The sequence below is a fragment of the Cimex lectularius genome, unplaced genomic scaffold (assembly GCF_000648675.2).
Source record: "Cimex lectularius strain Harlan isolate CLEC.00 unplaced genomic scaffold, Clec_2.1 scaffold33, whole genome shotgun sequence".
Lineage (NCBI taxonomy): Eukaryota > Metazoa > Arthropoda > Insecta > Hemiptera > Cimicidae > Cimex > Cimex lectularius.
In genome coordinates, this window is record NW_019392683.1 from 844,594 (window position 1) to 860,845 (window position 16,252).

At 35.6% G+C, this 16,252-nt stretch overlaps 1 protein-coding gene across 12 annotated transcripts in view; it reads right to left on the minus strand.

Moving 5' to 3' along the window:
• Positions 1–16,252, minus strand: part of LOC106662528 (calmodulin-binding transcription activator 2) — a 324,643-nt gene that overhangs the window by 296,374 nt on the left and 12,017 nt on the right. For 10 of the 12 annotated variants that reach the window (XM_014386691.2, XM_024225684.1, XM_024225687.1 and 7 more), the window contains exon 2: positions 10,047–10,140. The exons of the other annotated variants lie outside the window; for them this stretch is intronic. The gene's annotated coding sequence lies outside the window, so the exon portion shown is untranslated. The remainder of the gene's footprint in view (positions 1–10,046; positions 10,141–16,252) is intronic. 12 annotated transcript variants of the gene reach the window in all.

Here is a 16,252-nt window from a genome sequence, read left to right on the forward strand (position 1 = left end):
GAGTGAGAGAGAGAGAGATCGTGGTATCGTTGCTAATTCAAATTTAAAAACCCTCTTCTTAATTTAAACACCTACTTTATTTATTTAAAGACGCCCAATCAGTTAATTAATTAAGTCAAAACTATACTTGCTTAACGGAGCAATTGGATTATTTGTAGTATTTTTATAGTAACAGAATTACATTGAGAAAGATCACGTCAAATTGTTTAGCTAATGTTTTAAGGTCAAAAGTCAAAGAATCATGTGCGTTGGAAAAACTGTCCAAAACTGTGGGAGTGGCCCAGTCTCCGCCAATCTTGGCAAAAGGCGAAGTGAACCTCGAGGCGAGGGCAAAAATAATAAGAGGAAAAGGCCGTCCCTTGGAATTCCGAACCCAAACTCTAGGTTTCTTAATTGAATCGCACCGAGAAACAGTTGTGTTTTAAAGGAAGGAAAAAAGTAAGATTTCGAGACAAGTTCCCGGACCGCGGGGGAGGAGAAGTAATCCAGGGTTTGCTTTAGTAGGATCTTCATTGTTTGCTCAAATGGACTACCGAGGAAAACCTTCGTTTGCGAGGTACTGTTTTCATCGGGGTTTATTATAAAACTCCATTCCAGGGGAACTCCGACGAGGAGAAGTAATGCCATCAAATTGATACATTCATACATAAAACTATGCGCTTGTTCCAAACGCAAATGGTCTTATATTACATTTCAAGGATAAAGCGACTAAAACATTTGGCAAACCCTGATCTGAAAGATTTAAACATTAAAACTGGTGGTCAGTTTTGATGATGGTACTTTAATCATAAGTTTACTGTGCCGGGCACCTCTAGACTTCGTCCATTTCCCCTTTTGTTTTCTGTGGACCCTTTTTGAGATGTACGAGTCTATCTTTGATCTTGTTATCCAAAGATAGGTTCTGAGCCTTGCAGGACTAATAAGTAAAGAATTAAACGCAATGATTTATTCACTACTGAAAAATCATTCATATGTCAGTAATTCCCCACGTTCAGATTGCCACATACGGCAATGTATTTGGGCGTTTTGACAAGTTCAGATGGAAAGCCCGCGTCCAAAAAAAAAAATGAGGAGCTTAACTAAAGTTCAAAAAGATGTATTATCTGTACGAAGCTTGATTCACAATTAGCTACTTCTACACCAACACACTTATGTATGAGGTGTAGCATGTAGCACTAAGAAGAAATATGCCAGTCATTACAAAACAAGGTACTTACGAGCATTTTCACGCTCCTTTTTATATAAGCACTGGTCTGCATAGAGATCTACGTGTAGAGACTAAAAGAAGAAAAAATGGTGCTGGGCAAAGCGGAAGAAGTGAGAACCACGAGGATATGGTCATATGGTGGTGTGTTAGTTCAAAGTTCCAATTTTTTGTAACTAAATGGATGCAATGTACTCAGTTTTTACAGTAAATACAAATTTCTTGTTTTCGTTCATTTTCCCGACCTCATCAAACTGATTTAAAAGGATAAATTTGCCAAACAAGCCTAAAGATTCCATTTATCTTAAATAATAATTAACTGAAGGGATTTTTATTATTATAGTGAGGTTTATTATTATAATTTAATTATTTAAAAATACCATTTCTTGAATATGTAATTTGAAAGCAACCTGTTCCGTGCGAGAAAAACAAATTGAATCCGTCGCATAAAAATAGGCGTGCAAATTGGATAAATCAACGTACGGGAAAACAAGTCGGGCGTTAATCCTATCCAAAGGACAGCTAGACTAAAGTCATACTTCATAATTCCACCCAGGAACAATTGGCTTGTGGACAGACGCGTTAGTGCCGGACGAAAATAGATTCTGGCTTAATCAACAGCTAATTCTATTTTTAAAGTGTCCCCAGATCCGCGATTCGGACGCCCACGATCACGATTTGTTACAGGCCGAGTTGGTAAACAGACGAAAGAGGAGGAGTGATAATGTTCAAAACCCGTTGATAATGGGAAAAGGACCAACAAACAAGGGATTGCTTCGCCACTTTACCTACCGGCATAAAAGCATTTTAACGAACCCTTTCGCCCTCATCGTAAAACTGTTTTAAGGGCCTTAACATTAAAAATGTTTCCATCCTACATCATGATATGAATTACTCATTTTACTAGGCTCTTTACAAAAGTAAAATAAAAATATTATTTTAAAACAAAATAAGTTTATGCTTTACAATTTTTGTACAAAAAAAAAATACTTGTACAAAGTTAAGTTTATTTGAGGGTTAAAATATGAAAATGACATGTTGATGTTTGCATAAGATAAGCCCAATATGGTATTTTTCGCCCTGAACATGTCCTCAGTTCGTTTTAATGGTGGGTAACACAATGCGCATGCCAGTAAATTCGCGTTTATCATAATTTAAATTTATTACAAGCATGCCGGTGGAGAGTAACGTCAGATCCTTGGAGCTTTCATGGGTCGTAAGGGAAAGAGACAAATTAAACCCCTTTCTGAACAAATTGGGTCAGATGTAATTCAAAAAACGAGCGAAAATGAATTGGTTTTTGTCTAAGGGTTATTTTTGTAGAGTTCTTGAAACGGATTTTTCAAAATCAAAAGGGAAAACAAATATTAAAATGAAAACATTTGTTATTGTATGAAAACTGGGTTTCTATCTTTAACCGCCGACAGGACTGTAAAAAAAAAACTCAGATATATACTAGATCTAATCGACCTGAAAGCAAAACAAGTCTGATCGACAAGAAAGAGCAAGATCAAGCGGACCGTAATAGCGGATTTTGTTAAACAACCTCAAAGACGGTCGGGACCTAACACAAATCCTTGTACTTTACACTTTCTCCGATTTTATTTCTAACGCCTTGTTCAAAGTAAACCTGGGCGTAATCAAGCAGTTGTTAAAAAAATACTTTTTTCCTGGGCGAGTTACGATCAACTTTTTGCCTTTTTACGAGCGTTCTGTCACGTTTAACATTCACGCGAAAACAGAAGTGCTTAAAATCTTAGAACATGTTTTAATTAAATACAAAACGTTCGTTTAAGGAAAACATTTAAGATACAGAAATAAGGAAAAGCATAAAGTCATGTTTTACAAGTTTCAAGACAGCTTGTTTTGTTCTGTTGCACGTATTATTACACAGTATTTTCAGACTTAATAAAACCATCATAATTCAGATTAAATAAAAGCTCATGATTTCCATCGTGACCTAATTTGTGAGATTTTTCTGTGGTGAAGCACCCGCAATTGGTGGTTACCGATCATCCTCTGCCTATCCTCGCTGTGTTGGTCTGTCATACGCATTTTACGTTCAGTACTAAGTAAAAAAATATGCTAAGTATATATGGTCCTCCGGGCCGGATGATCTTACATTATAGTAGCGCATAGCATTTCTGGTTTGTAAGACCCGAATTAGTAATAACTTCAAAATAAGGGCCAGAATTGAATAATGGGCTTACGATATTATGTCTAGAGATAGATCAAACATATTAGATATAGGTCATCAGACATATTTCGCAAATAATTGAAAAGACGCGTCCAGTAAAGCTGGCCAAAAAGTATCTTTGTTGAAAACATTTCGGATTTGTTTTAAAAACCATTTAAAAGACCATTAAATACGAATTTTCCGTGCAATAAAAACATATAATTATTTTGGCTAAATTCGGGAAAATCAATTTATTTTCTCGTCGAAAATAACAACATAAAATTCAAACAACTCTGTGTTTTATCCTATTTCAACCGTGATACAATCATTAGAACGCTTAATTTCTCTTCTTTCAGCCTTTATCCACAAGGTTCTGATTTTATGTAATTTATAAGTGGAAAAAATAAGAATCAAATCAGCAAAAACTTCTCAAACATTTTATTTTATATCTCCAATTCTAATTTCTTTATACGTTATGCCATTACGTTTAGTTTATAGGGTTTTCAAGTCCTGTAAAGTTTCCTTAGATTAGTGGCTAAGTTTCCATTTTTGTGGAGAAAAATTTGAGCGAAAATGTTTTGTTTTTCTATTTTTCAAAAGTTGCGAGTTTCTTGAGTGTGCTTAAAATTAATAGATATCGACTTAGTTTCCTGATGAAAAAATTAACCTGCTTTGCAAAACCAAGCAAACAATCTGCGGCGAAAATTCGTTTTGATCCACGTAACAAAGTACGCAAAAATATTTTTTTAGCAAAAAACAAATTTCATTATAGTGTTTTGCACGCCAAAAACCCTGAATGCAATTTTTTTCTAAAACTGTTTGCCTCACAAATAATTCCGATTTTTTTCCGAAAATCACAAAAATGGCGATAACTTTGCAACGACTTCACCGATTCAAAGAGAACATTACAGAGGTTTAGAAGGTTATAAGCAACAAACACTTATGGCGCAAACTTGTACCCACTGAGTAAATAAGAACCGGAGATATAAAATAATATTTTAAGCGCGTTTTTGTTGATTCCATCATTATTTTCCTCGCACAAATAACACAAAAACCAAATTTTGTTCATATAGGGTCAAAGAAAAGTAATTCAAGTTTACAACTGTATTCCGGTGGACATTGTGTAAAATCTAGAGGAATTATGGATTTTTGAGTGGAACAAAGGACATCTGAGAAAAAAGAATTGCCCTCCGATCCAGCCCAAAAATATCTATTTTTTGCTTACCATACAAATTCGTATTTAAGGGCTTGAAAGGGATGCGAAATGAATGTTTAAAAAAATATTTTCATGCCTGCTTTATTGTAAGCATCTTTTGGTTTATGTAACCTTTTACATATGTTCTCATATTTAAAAATCTTCTCTCATTCTCGTATTTAATACAATTCTGAGTATCATTTTTTTTATATTAGGTTAAAAAAAAAAGTATCGACGATATTAATCTCCTTAAATACCGTACAACAAAGGCAGAAAATCATAATTTAAAAAAAATATACCATTGCTTAAAACCATTTTTTTCTAGGGCGCATTGGCAAGAATGCTCGGACATCGAAATGTGTGATCCTAAGTGTATAGGCTCACCTTGTAAGTGCAATTAAACTTCTATTTCTCTAATCCGTACAATTTAATTTGCCTGAGATGCTCTAAATGTTAAATTGATGAAATGTACTAATTTTAAAACTGTTTGATTCTTTACTGAACGTAACTAATTTTTCCTGTGTGTCCAATCGTATTATCTTAGCGTGATAAGAAAAAGCTAAGAACAATATCAAAAGTATATAACAAACCGAATGGTAATAAATAATAACTAATAAGCCAATGATGGCCAAATCCTTGAATCATTTAAGAAAAAAAAATAAATGAACTAGTTGTTAGGTGAAAAAATTTACGGGACGTTTCACGTATACAAGCAGAAATGTTAAAAAAATCTTAAGAGAAGAGAAAAATTGAAGTTCGATTGCAAAAGGGAAAATAGGTTGTCGGCTTTTAGAGTTCCGCCCATTTTTGGAAGAGGTCCAAGGATCGTATTGATCCTTTATTGCCACCTAAAATTAGACTTCAAACGGTTCTTTCGTCAAGCAACGACATCGTCGGAAAATGTCTTCGCCGTTCTTGCAAAATAAGGAACGTATTGGAAAATAAGTGACAATGGGGAGGAAATTCACACTTGAACGATTGCTCACGTCCAATTTTGACGGGTCCACAGTTGCAAAATTAATTTCGCAACATCTCACAGAAACATAATTAAATAATAAACTTTATATAAATGTAATTTGTAAGACTCGCATGGCCTCTTAAATTGTCGAATTTATGTTCATTTGATCTGGAACATGTCACGGATCTTTAGTGAACGTAAGAAGCAGAACCTAGAACTCTGAAATCTGACTGAGCAAATAACATCGTTTTACTATTTTAGGTAATTCTGCAAATACTTCTAAAGATTTACAAAAAATAAATCTAGATTAAGCCAAAAAACGACAAAATTAAACTTTAGAGAATAGAATCCTACTGCTACACTGACGGCTCCAAAACCCACAAGGGCACGGGAGCTGAAGTCTTCGGGAAGAACCCAAAGACCGAACTGACGGTAAACCTAGGTAAATATGCTACAGTTTTTCAGTCTGCAATCATGGCGATTGAACACAGCGCCAGGAAAATAAAAATGCTAGGAATACATTTCCGGAGTATAGTCACCTTCTTTGACAGTCAGGAAGCATTAAAGGCCCCTTAGCACTCGAGACATAGAGGCAAAGAAAAGGTTGACATGTTGGTCAAAGAGGAGGCCAACATGGACTCTCTGGGTCCTGAATCCTTCTGTGGCTTAGCATCCTGCCACAAAAGTGGATACAACTTAACATGGTTCCTTAATGATTCCAAAACTTGGTGGAACAATACCAAGAGGTATGAGGCACGCGAAGAGAATCTGTTTCATAGAAGGAACAAAACTATTAAAAGAATTACTTGAAAGCAATCGCAACTGAACCAGGATTCTGGTTGGACCCCTGACACGCCATTGCCACTTAAGAAAGCACAGAAGTACAGACAGATAAAACACAGTGCAGATACTGCCAGGAGGAGGAGGAGGGAACCGCAGAACACATTTTGAAGGTTTGAAGGTCTATGTAGGTGGGTTCTTTCATCTACTACAAGAAAAACCGCAAGCAAGATCATACTCTAAGGCTGGCAAATAACCTGAAGCTGGCCAGTAAGTTATAAAAAACAGGGGAGCACAATAGATCTATCCAGGGCAAGGTGCAGAAGGCCTTGTGGCCGCCTCTTTTATCCCTATCACTAGTGAACAGAATTCGTTGTAAAATACATAATAACCAAAATGACAATAAACGAGAATAGCCGATTTATGTGACAAGGAATAAATGACCCGGTTTACAACGCAACGAAATTTTTGCCTGCTTGCCTCCTAAATGGACAAACTTCTGAAATTGTTCTGTTGTTCAACTTCATTACAAAAAAGATATGACCTACAGGCAGATAGAGGAGAAGCGTTCAAGAACAGAAAAAGTTAGAACAGAATTACACAGAAAAGAATTAGAATTTCGAAAATGGGATCTTGTGTATATATTAAATAGTAGTAGATTAAATAGGAAAAAATTAGATGAAATTAGAAGAGGACGATTTATTATAAATAAAAGAATTTGGAAACCAATGTATGAAGTCAAAACTATTAAGGAACATAATGAAGCATATTGGTTCCATAGTACAAAATTAGTTCCTTACTCTTTTTCCTGAAAAAAGAGTAATCGACCAATGTAATTTGTAAGCTCCCATGGCCTCCTAAATTGTTGAATTTATGTTCATTTGTTTTGGAACATGTGATGGATCTTTAGTGAACTCTGAAATATCGATATTTTCTGTTATTCAATTCTATAACAGCAAACATATTTTCTAACCTAAAACATTAGGTATGGCTTTATTTTAATATTTCTTCGGGATGCTCTCATTGTACACAATTATGTGATTAATTAAATACTATTGTTTTAGCAATCGTTTAACGTTATTCACACTTCAGAGGTACATAACTATATCAAACAAACATGTACCTGTACAACGGCTATATTTCAAGGGTTTGGTTACATAAATAGTCATAGTGTGTATATGTGTTTGTGTTTATGTAAATGTTTTCACTGAAATATTAAAGAAATTGTATTCCGATTGTATTCCCCTTCCGATATTCTCGCGTTGTGTATTATTTTGTTTTCTCAAATTTCGGTAAAATGAAAGAACCAGGTCAAATACCACCAAGAAAAATATGCGTGGAATATCGTGGGGACAGGGTTTTCGCGTGTGTGCCAAAGAGGTTATTTGCTAAATTTAGCCAAGTAAATTTTTATTCCTGAAACCGTATTTCTGTCTGAACTTCCCTTTCGGTTTTTATTAAGAACAAATCTAAACGAATTTGTATTTGTTGCCATAACAATAAAGTTCTACGAGGCTAATGAAAAAGCTATTTTTAAAAGCTACCTTAAAATCTCAATCGGTATTTTTTTTAGTTTACTCAAATTGTTGAAAAATGTTTTTAAACTATAGATTAAAAAACCGACGTGGATCGAAGAAAGGACGATATTATGCTTCTCTAGTAAATTAGTTAGTCGTACGTGAGAAATAATCTTAACATATACACCCCCATGTATTATGTTGTAGTGAGCGTCTTATTTTCTCGTCTAGAAGATTCAAAAGGCAGACAATAAAAGGGAAATAAACAATTCAAAAAGTTAAGGCGAGACAGAGGAGCCAGGGAGGCTGATTAACAATATTTACGACACACGAGCACATTCGGGCACCTCGAACCGAAATCTAATTCAAACAGTGACAAGATCCGACTGGCAACTTGCCGAATTTAAACTGTGTGCAACTGTCATTGTTTACGGTAATAGGCAAATAGATTTCAATGAAAACTGAGCATCCCTGGTATTCAAAACAGAGCGGTAAATCAGGGCTAAGGTGTCCCCCCCCCCAAGATATTAAGCAGCGAAAATTGGGTTGGCGTATTTTGAAGCCGCGCGTCCAAAAAAAAATTCTCCTCGATTCGTTGCCAAACGACGACGCGTGATTGATTGAGAATTAATACAATGCACGTGCTACAATAATAATAATAATATGTAATTCCCATTTATATGGAAGGATCCAAATTCGTCATTTATTTAAACGCCAATGCCGAAACGAGTCTGACAGGACAAACCAGTGAGTACAAGAGTACTCAGGCTGACCAAAAACCGAACTACAAGTTCTACCACACGTCAACTCAAAATATTATTATCAAGAACAATATTACAGGAGTACACGTCAGTATATCTATCTGCAAGAAGTCAAAGTTGAGAGTTGTGGAAATAGAGTTTCCTATGTCCATTATGGAGTGGCAAGTTTGAACAATCCTTAGTGTTGAAAGTAAGCCGTGCTAATTGGATTGGACGTGCAGGTCTTCACCCTTTCAACTTTGACAAAGCAGTCATCTTGTTAGTGCTATTCCTGTAACATGAAAATGCTCAAAAAGCATTTCTCACTTCAGACTTGCTTCCTCATTCGCTTAATTATACATGTACCTCTGAAGCTTTTTTGTATGTTGTAACTTCCATGAAACATAATGTATATTTGTAGGAATGATGAGGTATTAATATGAATTGGGGCAAAACCAGCACGACATGCCTCTACCAGTTGGGTGTCAAGCCTATTTTCCAAATAGTAAATCAAATATCATCGTACAAATGCTATCTAAATCTCGAATGACACAGTTTCCTGTATTTCTTGATAATGTAAAATTCAAATAACCATGTCCTTAACTGCCGAATTTCTTTTCCTCCACAGGTGCTCGAGAAAAAACCAAGGAACTAAGAGATTTCCCACAAAGCATGATTCAATTTACATATATGAGAAATTGTAAGTAAATAGGATTTATGGAACGAGTTTGTCTTTACCCGGAAGAGACGATTGCAGTGATTCTCCTCTATGTTTGTGGGTGGGATGTGTGCTGTAGAGAAAATTCTCCTACTTCCGCCAAACCTACCAGTGGAATTACTTTACAGTTGTTATTACAATGGGTTAAAAATAAGAGTGCATGAAAACATCATGAAATTCTTATTTGATTTTTTTGTTTAATCCATTTATATTCGCGATTGGTTAAAAAAGAAAAAGGGCTACGTGCGAAGGTGAGATTGGAAGAATCTCAAGAAGCATGTCGTGTCAACATGTGCGTGTTACAACTACTCCGCTGAATGTTGCTATTGTGTTGCAGATGTGCTGCAATTTTAGGTTTCAGCATGTTTGATATCTATCTATCTCCTCTTATACTCAGCAACACGATATGTTAACGCAGAAATGAAATAAGTTAATGTCTTGCCTCGAACTGCTTATAATATGATGGCTTTGGTGAAGACATTTGTATCATGGTCGACGATACTGAATTACTCGCGAAATCAGTCAGTTTCTTCCCTCGACATGTTTCTACCCTTGATCAAGTGAAAATAGGGCAGCTGACGGAATATGAGAAATTAAAGGTAAAGGGTTAGATTTTTTTGATTCAGACAATTTAATAATTGATCAGAAACGGAATAATTTGTTTCACGTCAATCCCACGTCTCGGTGCTTTTTTTACCCCCGGGGAAACTGGCCAAAGCCACATTGGAAACTTTAAACAGAATTTATGTTTCTCTTACCTGGAATGGAAATCAAACTCAGCCGTGTCACGCGCCCGCACTCGTTCAATTTCCTGGCCGCTTTACAACTTCTTCAATACATAAGCTCTTTCACCTACCAAAACAATTTTCTAATAAATATACGCCCAGGAAAAAGAGGATATTTAAACTTGAATTACATGCATTAATTAAAATAAAAATTTTAGAACTAGACCTTTCAGAAATCGAAACGCGGTTGTAAACAGTTAATGTTTTTTTGAAATGTCTTGTGCTTAAATATCTAACAAACCAGCAACCCGGTTAAATAAACTTGAGCATTATAAATACCCGAAATTCCGAAAACTTTTGAGTTAGTAGGAAAAAATACTATTTAATCTGAAGTATGTATATATTTTCTTCAAATAAAAGCCATATGTCAATCGAAACGGAAAAATAGTTGGACTTTTCTTTCTTCCCAGTTTTGGTTTTTCAGATTTTATTTAAATTCTTCAGGATCAAAAAACAAAGGAAACTACGAAATTGGCTTAAATGAAAGGAGAACAGTGCTTATAAACCCCGAATAAGGTGCCAAGAGAGAAAAGAAAGGAAATGTGGGATTTTTAGATCAATTCAAATGAGAAAAATCTTCGCTTCCTTCTCCCCAGTTATACCAATAACTTTTGGGATGTTATTCAGATTTTTCAGGATCAAAACTACACAGGATATGTAAAATGCTATGTTCACGCAGGCAAAATTTGCAGACATGGAAGGAGCCAGTATATTTCCTCACCGTCCTTATTTCCCCGAGTAAGTGCGAAGGCGTCAGCAAACCAAATATGAGCAATTGAAGGGGAAGGTGAGATTTTTTAGCTCAATGCAAATGGAAAAAATGTACCCTTCTTTCTTTCCAGTTATTGGTTTATCAGAGTGAGTTAGGTTTCCTGGAATCAAGAGAAGAATAAAGGATACGTGAGAATGTTATGGTAACAGGCGAAATTGGCTAAAATTGAAGGTGCCAGTGTGCCTCGACATGCTTTTGTATGACAAAACATGAGCAATTGAAGATGGAGCGTTAGATTGTTTTAATTTACACAATTGAATGATGATCGATTACGCTAAATGTTTAAAAGTGTAAATTACTATTATCAGATAGAAAGAAATCGGGGTTTTGCCTCGACCCGCTTATAACCGCGATTAAGTGCTAAAGCGCCAGCTGACAAAATATGAGCAATTGAAGATGAACAGGTCAGATCAATCCAAACGGAAAAATTATTCTCCTCTTTTTTCGAAAACTTTTAAACAAAGGATACATCCAAATGTTAATTGGCATTTATGAAAGGACCCAGTACACTTCACGTACTTCACCCTGTTTATATCCTGGCTAAGATAGCGTCATCTGGCAAAATACGTACAGTTGAAGATGAAGGGCAGATTGTTCAGATAATCCAAACGGAAAAATAATTCTACGCTAATAATTCTTTCAAAACTTCTTTATGTTAAAAGAACGTTAATGTTATGTATTAATACAGGCAAACGAAAGGATTCAGTGAGCTGCATCACCCTGTTTATATTCCTGACTCTATAAACTATTAAAGCTGAAGGGTTACAGAATTATTTTTCACTTCTTTCATTTTTCAAGCGTTCTCAAAAGGGTCGCTAGAAGGCTCGAGGAAAATTATGTTTGTTAAAAGGCCATAGAATTCCCACGTTACACGAGTATGTCCTACATTGTTTGATTTAAATTAGAACACGATTAGAAATTAATCTAAATATATTTGCAACCAATATATATATATATATATATAGAGAGAGAGAGAGAGAGAGAGAGAGAGAGAGAGAGAGAGTTTTATAATATATAAAGAAAGTTTAAAGTATAGAGTTATTATTGTATTGCTATAATACTACGGGAAGGTTTATAAAATTAAAATAAAATATAACAACAGCATAATAAAAATGAAAATTAAATAAAAAATCGCGGTATTTTCTCCTGTCAAATGCTTGATTAAAAGCTTCAGTTAGTGTTTATTGCATTTCTGGATAATGATGGCCATGATATTGAAAACAAAAGTTTGCAACTTTGTGTTTTCAAAATTTTCCATTGTCAAAATTCGTCTAATTTAAAGAAAACTATAGTTATCTTGAATACCTATTTGTTTTACAAGATCGATTACCTAATGAAACACAAGAATTTCTTTCTGGTAAAAAAAAAATTGTTCAGGCAAAGCAAGAATATACCAAAGTAGTTAATCCGCAATAAAAATTGTACCGTGCGAAAGCAGAGGTTGCCAAACTCAATTTCTGGCATTGGACCCAGTTCAATTAATCCTCTTGTCGAACTAAATCATTATGGTTAAAGAAACCAAATCGGCGTTAAATAATCCACGCAATAGATACGCTTCGCTAGGTTCCAGCAAGATTTACTGTTTGAACCAAAAAAAAAACTGCGGCTCCAGCTATAAATCCAAATCAAATCAATAAATCATAGCGACTCTAAACAAATGCAAATGTTACTTGAGTCAGACTGGCATACATAGAAAATTTGATACTCAGTCAAACCTTAGAAGTCTAATAGTACGAAATAAATTATTTCTTCGATTTATTTATGTTATAAAAGGTGTTTTTAATCATGATCATGACATAGTCATCGCAGCTATGTTTGCGTGTGTGTAAGTATGTGTGTGTACGTAGCATTGGGTTGTTTCACATGAAATGTCCGATTTTATATATTCAGAAATTCAGAGAGAATTGAGCGGTTTTCTGTTGTTTACTTCCAATTGGTACATATTATAATTAAGCAGTTATTAATTCCCACTTTTGTTTGTAATGATGAGCTCCCCATTCCATTGCACACTTTTAGTTTACCTTCAAATATGAACATGGAAACACGCGATTTTCGTGTAATTTCCTTTAAGAGTTTAAACTAAGTCATTCGGTAGCTGAGGCTGCAAGAAACATCAGTAAGGCGTTTGGGGAAGGGAGTGTAATGAACGGACCGTTGGTTTGCTAAGTTTTCGGAAGGGAATACCGAATTGAAAAACGAGTCCCGCGGAAGACCTCCAACTTTAATTGACAACATTGTCCTTAAGCTTCAGGTGGAGGAAAACCACTATCAAACAATCAGAAGACTTGCAGCACAACTAAATGCAAGTGCAGTTACCGTGTCAAGACTATTAAGGAACATAGGAAAAATAAATAAAAAATTGATCTATGGGAGCCTTATGAGATCACTGAGCGAAAGCAGTAAAAGCGCCTTGAGACATTCGTTGCTCGCCAGGCAAAAACCGAGGCTTTTCTTGAAGTTATATTCATTTGCGATGAAAAATGGATTGCATATGATAAGCACCGTCGGTCAGGGCGGGGGTTAAACATCGACGAATTTACTTACACCCCGAAACATTGGTGGACTATGGCTGGAATTATTCACTATCCATTTTTGCCTAAAGGTGATACCATTACCTCTATATCATACTGCAAGGAAATTGACGAAATGCATAAAACTTAACCAAAAAAAAAAACCTGCATTGGTAAATCGGAAAGACCCTATACTCCTCCACGACAACGCCACACCTCAAGTTTCAAAACATTCTGTAAACACATTGAAAGAGCATGGCTTTTAACTTGGCTAAGTTCTTCAGCATCCACCGTGTTCTCCAGACTTGTCTCAACACATTTTCGCCCGTTTAAGAATTTATACACCTTCGTCAAAGGAAACGTTTTTGAACTTCAGATGTTTCATTTCAAAGCTCAGACTTCTTCAGTTCCCACATAAAAAAGTTGGTCACGCGTTGGGAAAAATGTGTAGAAAATGAAAATAAATACTTCGAATAAAATGATTTTGTTTTTATATAGTAATTTTCCTACAAAAACCCTTTACCTTGGAAACGGACATTTCATGAGAAACAACCCAACAGGATCATACAGTGATAAAATACTTACCTAATTGTTTATTAATTTTATTAATTTAGATATAAATGAAAATTATTTTGCTATTTTTTATCGGTTTTAACAAATTCTTTGCTCAAAATAGTTGGTAGAGCCACCGATACACAGTAGGATTTTAATTGTCCAATTAAGCCCTTGCTTATACGTTTGTTACAAAATTGTCCGGGGAAAAAATTGCAGCATCCACTCTAATGAACGGGTCCAAAAGGATTAGGATTATGACATCAAAGGCTTTTAAATGCTCTTATTAAAGGACTAAAGTATAAATCTTGAAAGTGAGTCTCGGCAGAGGAACGCTGACCCGTGTCGAGTTCATGGGTCCCCGGGGGCCGTTTCAGCACAGCCCCCCTCGGTATCGAGCGACCCCGAAACATCATCGTCGGATTTAATATTGAAATTCCGCCTGTTAAAAAGGAAATTGATGATTCTCCAGAGCCGCCTGTTATAATTAATCATTCTTCTGTTACTTCTCCAAATTCGGACAGGGTGTTGATGAATGGCCGAGGGGTAGTTACCGGTAAAATCGTATTCGATTACCGAGGATCGTTTTCTGCCGGTGTATCAACCGAACAGAATGTTTCCAGCCGGCTAAATCGGAATCTCTTCAAAACACACTCACAGGACAATAAATGGGCCATCGGTGTGTGTGCAATGACTTGCAAATGGGTCACTCTTCCACTAGATAGTTTATATTCACGTTAACAGACCTTTATTGCACCCCGAATAGGTTTCCTCGTGGTAAATAAATTCCACCCTTGATAAAACCATTATTTTCCTCATGAACCAGATATTTGTAAACCTTTCCCTTCACTCCATTTGATTTCAATTTTTTTTTTAACTTAATTGTTTTTAAAGAGAGTTTATAGTTGAGTTGGAAAAGCTACAGTACTCATAACATAATTAAGTGGGTAGATGATCTAAGTTATAGCCCATCAACTACCCTATACCAGATTATTTTCAATATAAATCAAATATTTTACGATTGAACAAATAATAATTACTAAGTAAAATTACTATCCGTTTCAATAAATTGTTATGGCGAAAACAAAATAAGGTTACTTATCAATTTGGTATTCCATGCCTCACCTTGTTTATAACTCTGAAAAACTAGTCTTCCAGAAGAATATTTAAAAAGTGACCTAAGTTCGAACTAACCTCCAACGCTCTCAAAAGCTGTTTTTTTCCCAAAGAAGATACGATCCTCCGAAATGTTGTTATACCAGGACGTTCACAGTATCTTGGTCATAATATTGTAAAAAATGATTATTCGGAGATCACTAATCACCACACATTGTAAAAAATAGAACCGAAAAGCATCGGTAATCGCTTGGTTCAGGCATTTTGAAATCATACCAACTTAAAAGCATTAAAGTAAAGCAGAAGTGGCACTACTGAATACAGGCACTTACTCGGCTCCAAAAGCAGAAAAGTGTCCGGTTGTAGTGTGTAAAACTCTTCAGTAAGGCCGATGTTTTGTTTCATGAAACTTGCCTTGGAAAGTGGGTTAATCGCCAACCCTAGCATCATATAGCAATGGGTATGCCTAGTAAAAATAGATTAACCCATGTACTTTAAAAACTGGATAATTTGTCCAACTTTTGTAATAAGAGATTTAAGCTATGAAATTCGAGCTGGTCTTGGTCTACATGGGCAAAATTATCATTACTATTCAGTTTGGGTCGTGTGTTTAATAAAATATTATGGTTGACTGATTGGAATGTTAAAGATGTCGAGGTATATCGGCAGGCTGGATGTTTGCAGGCAGATTGCACGCCAACATTACTAGGTGGACAACTTGGTAGTCAATGATTCAGGTTTGCAAGCCATGCTGGTATAGAGCTTAATATAAGCAGACATGAGAGAAGATTAGGGTATATTCTTGTCATTGGGCAGCACATCGTTTCTAGCTGATTCTAGAAGCCTGTATTCTTCGAATACGGGATGATACTGCAGCATAACAGAGCCGAACACTGCTGGGTCGGAGAAGAATGTTGTTGATTTTTTATTTATTTTGAACTTAGCGGTTTTGTATGCCTGATTCGCTCTAGACAGGTTAAATGATAAGTGCCATCATATCACATCTACCTGAATGTAGTCATATCGACTTGAATGTTGTCATAAAAAGCGATGTATAGTCGGTGGTGATTGTTGATATCCGAACACATGTGCTGCTCGACAGTGATTACTTTACTGGATCCATGTATTCATGCTAGTATGTAGGATTGTTCTTATGGTTTAGGACAACAGAGCATTTTAGTAACTCGAATATCATTTATGTAAATCAAGAATAGAAAAGGTACCAAAAA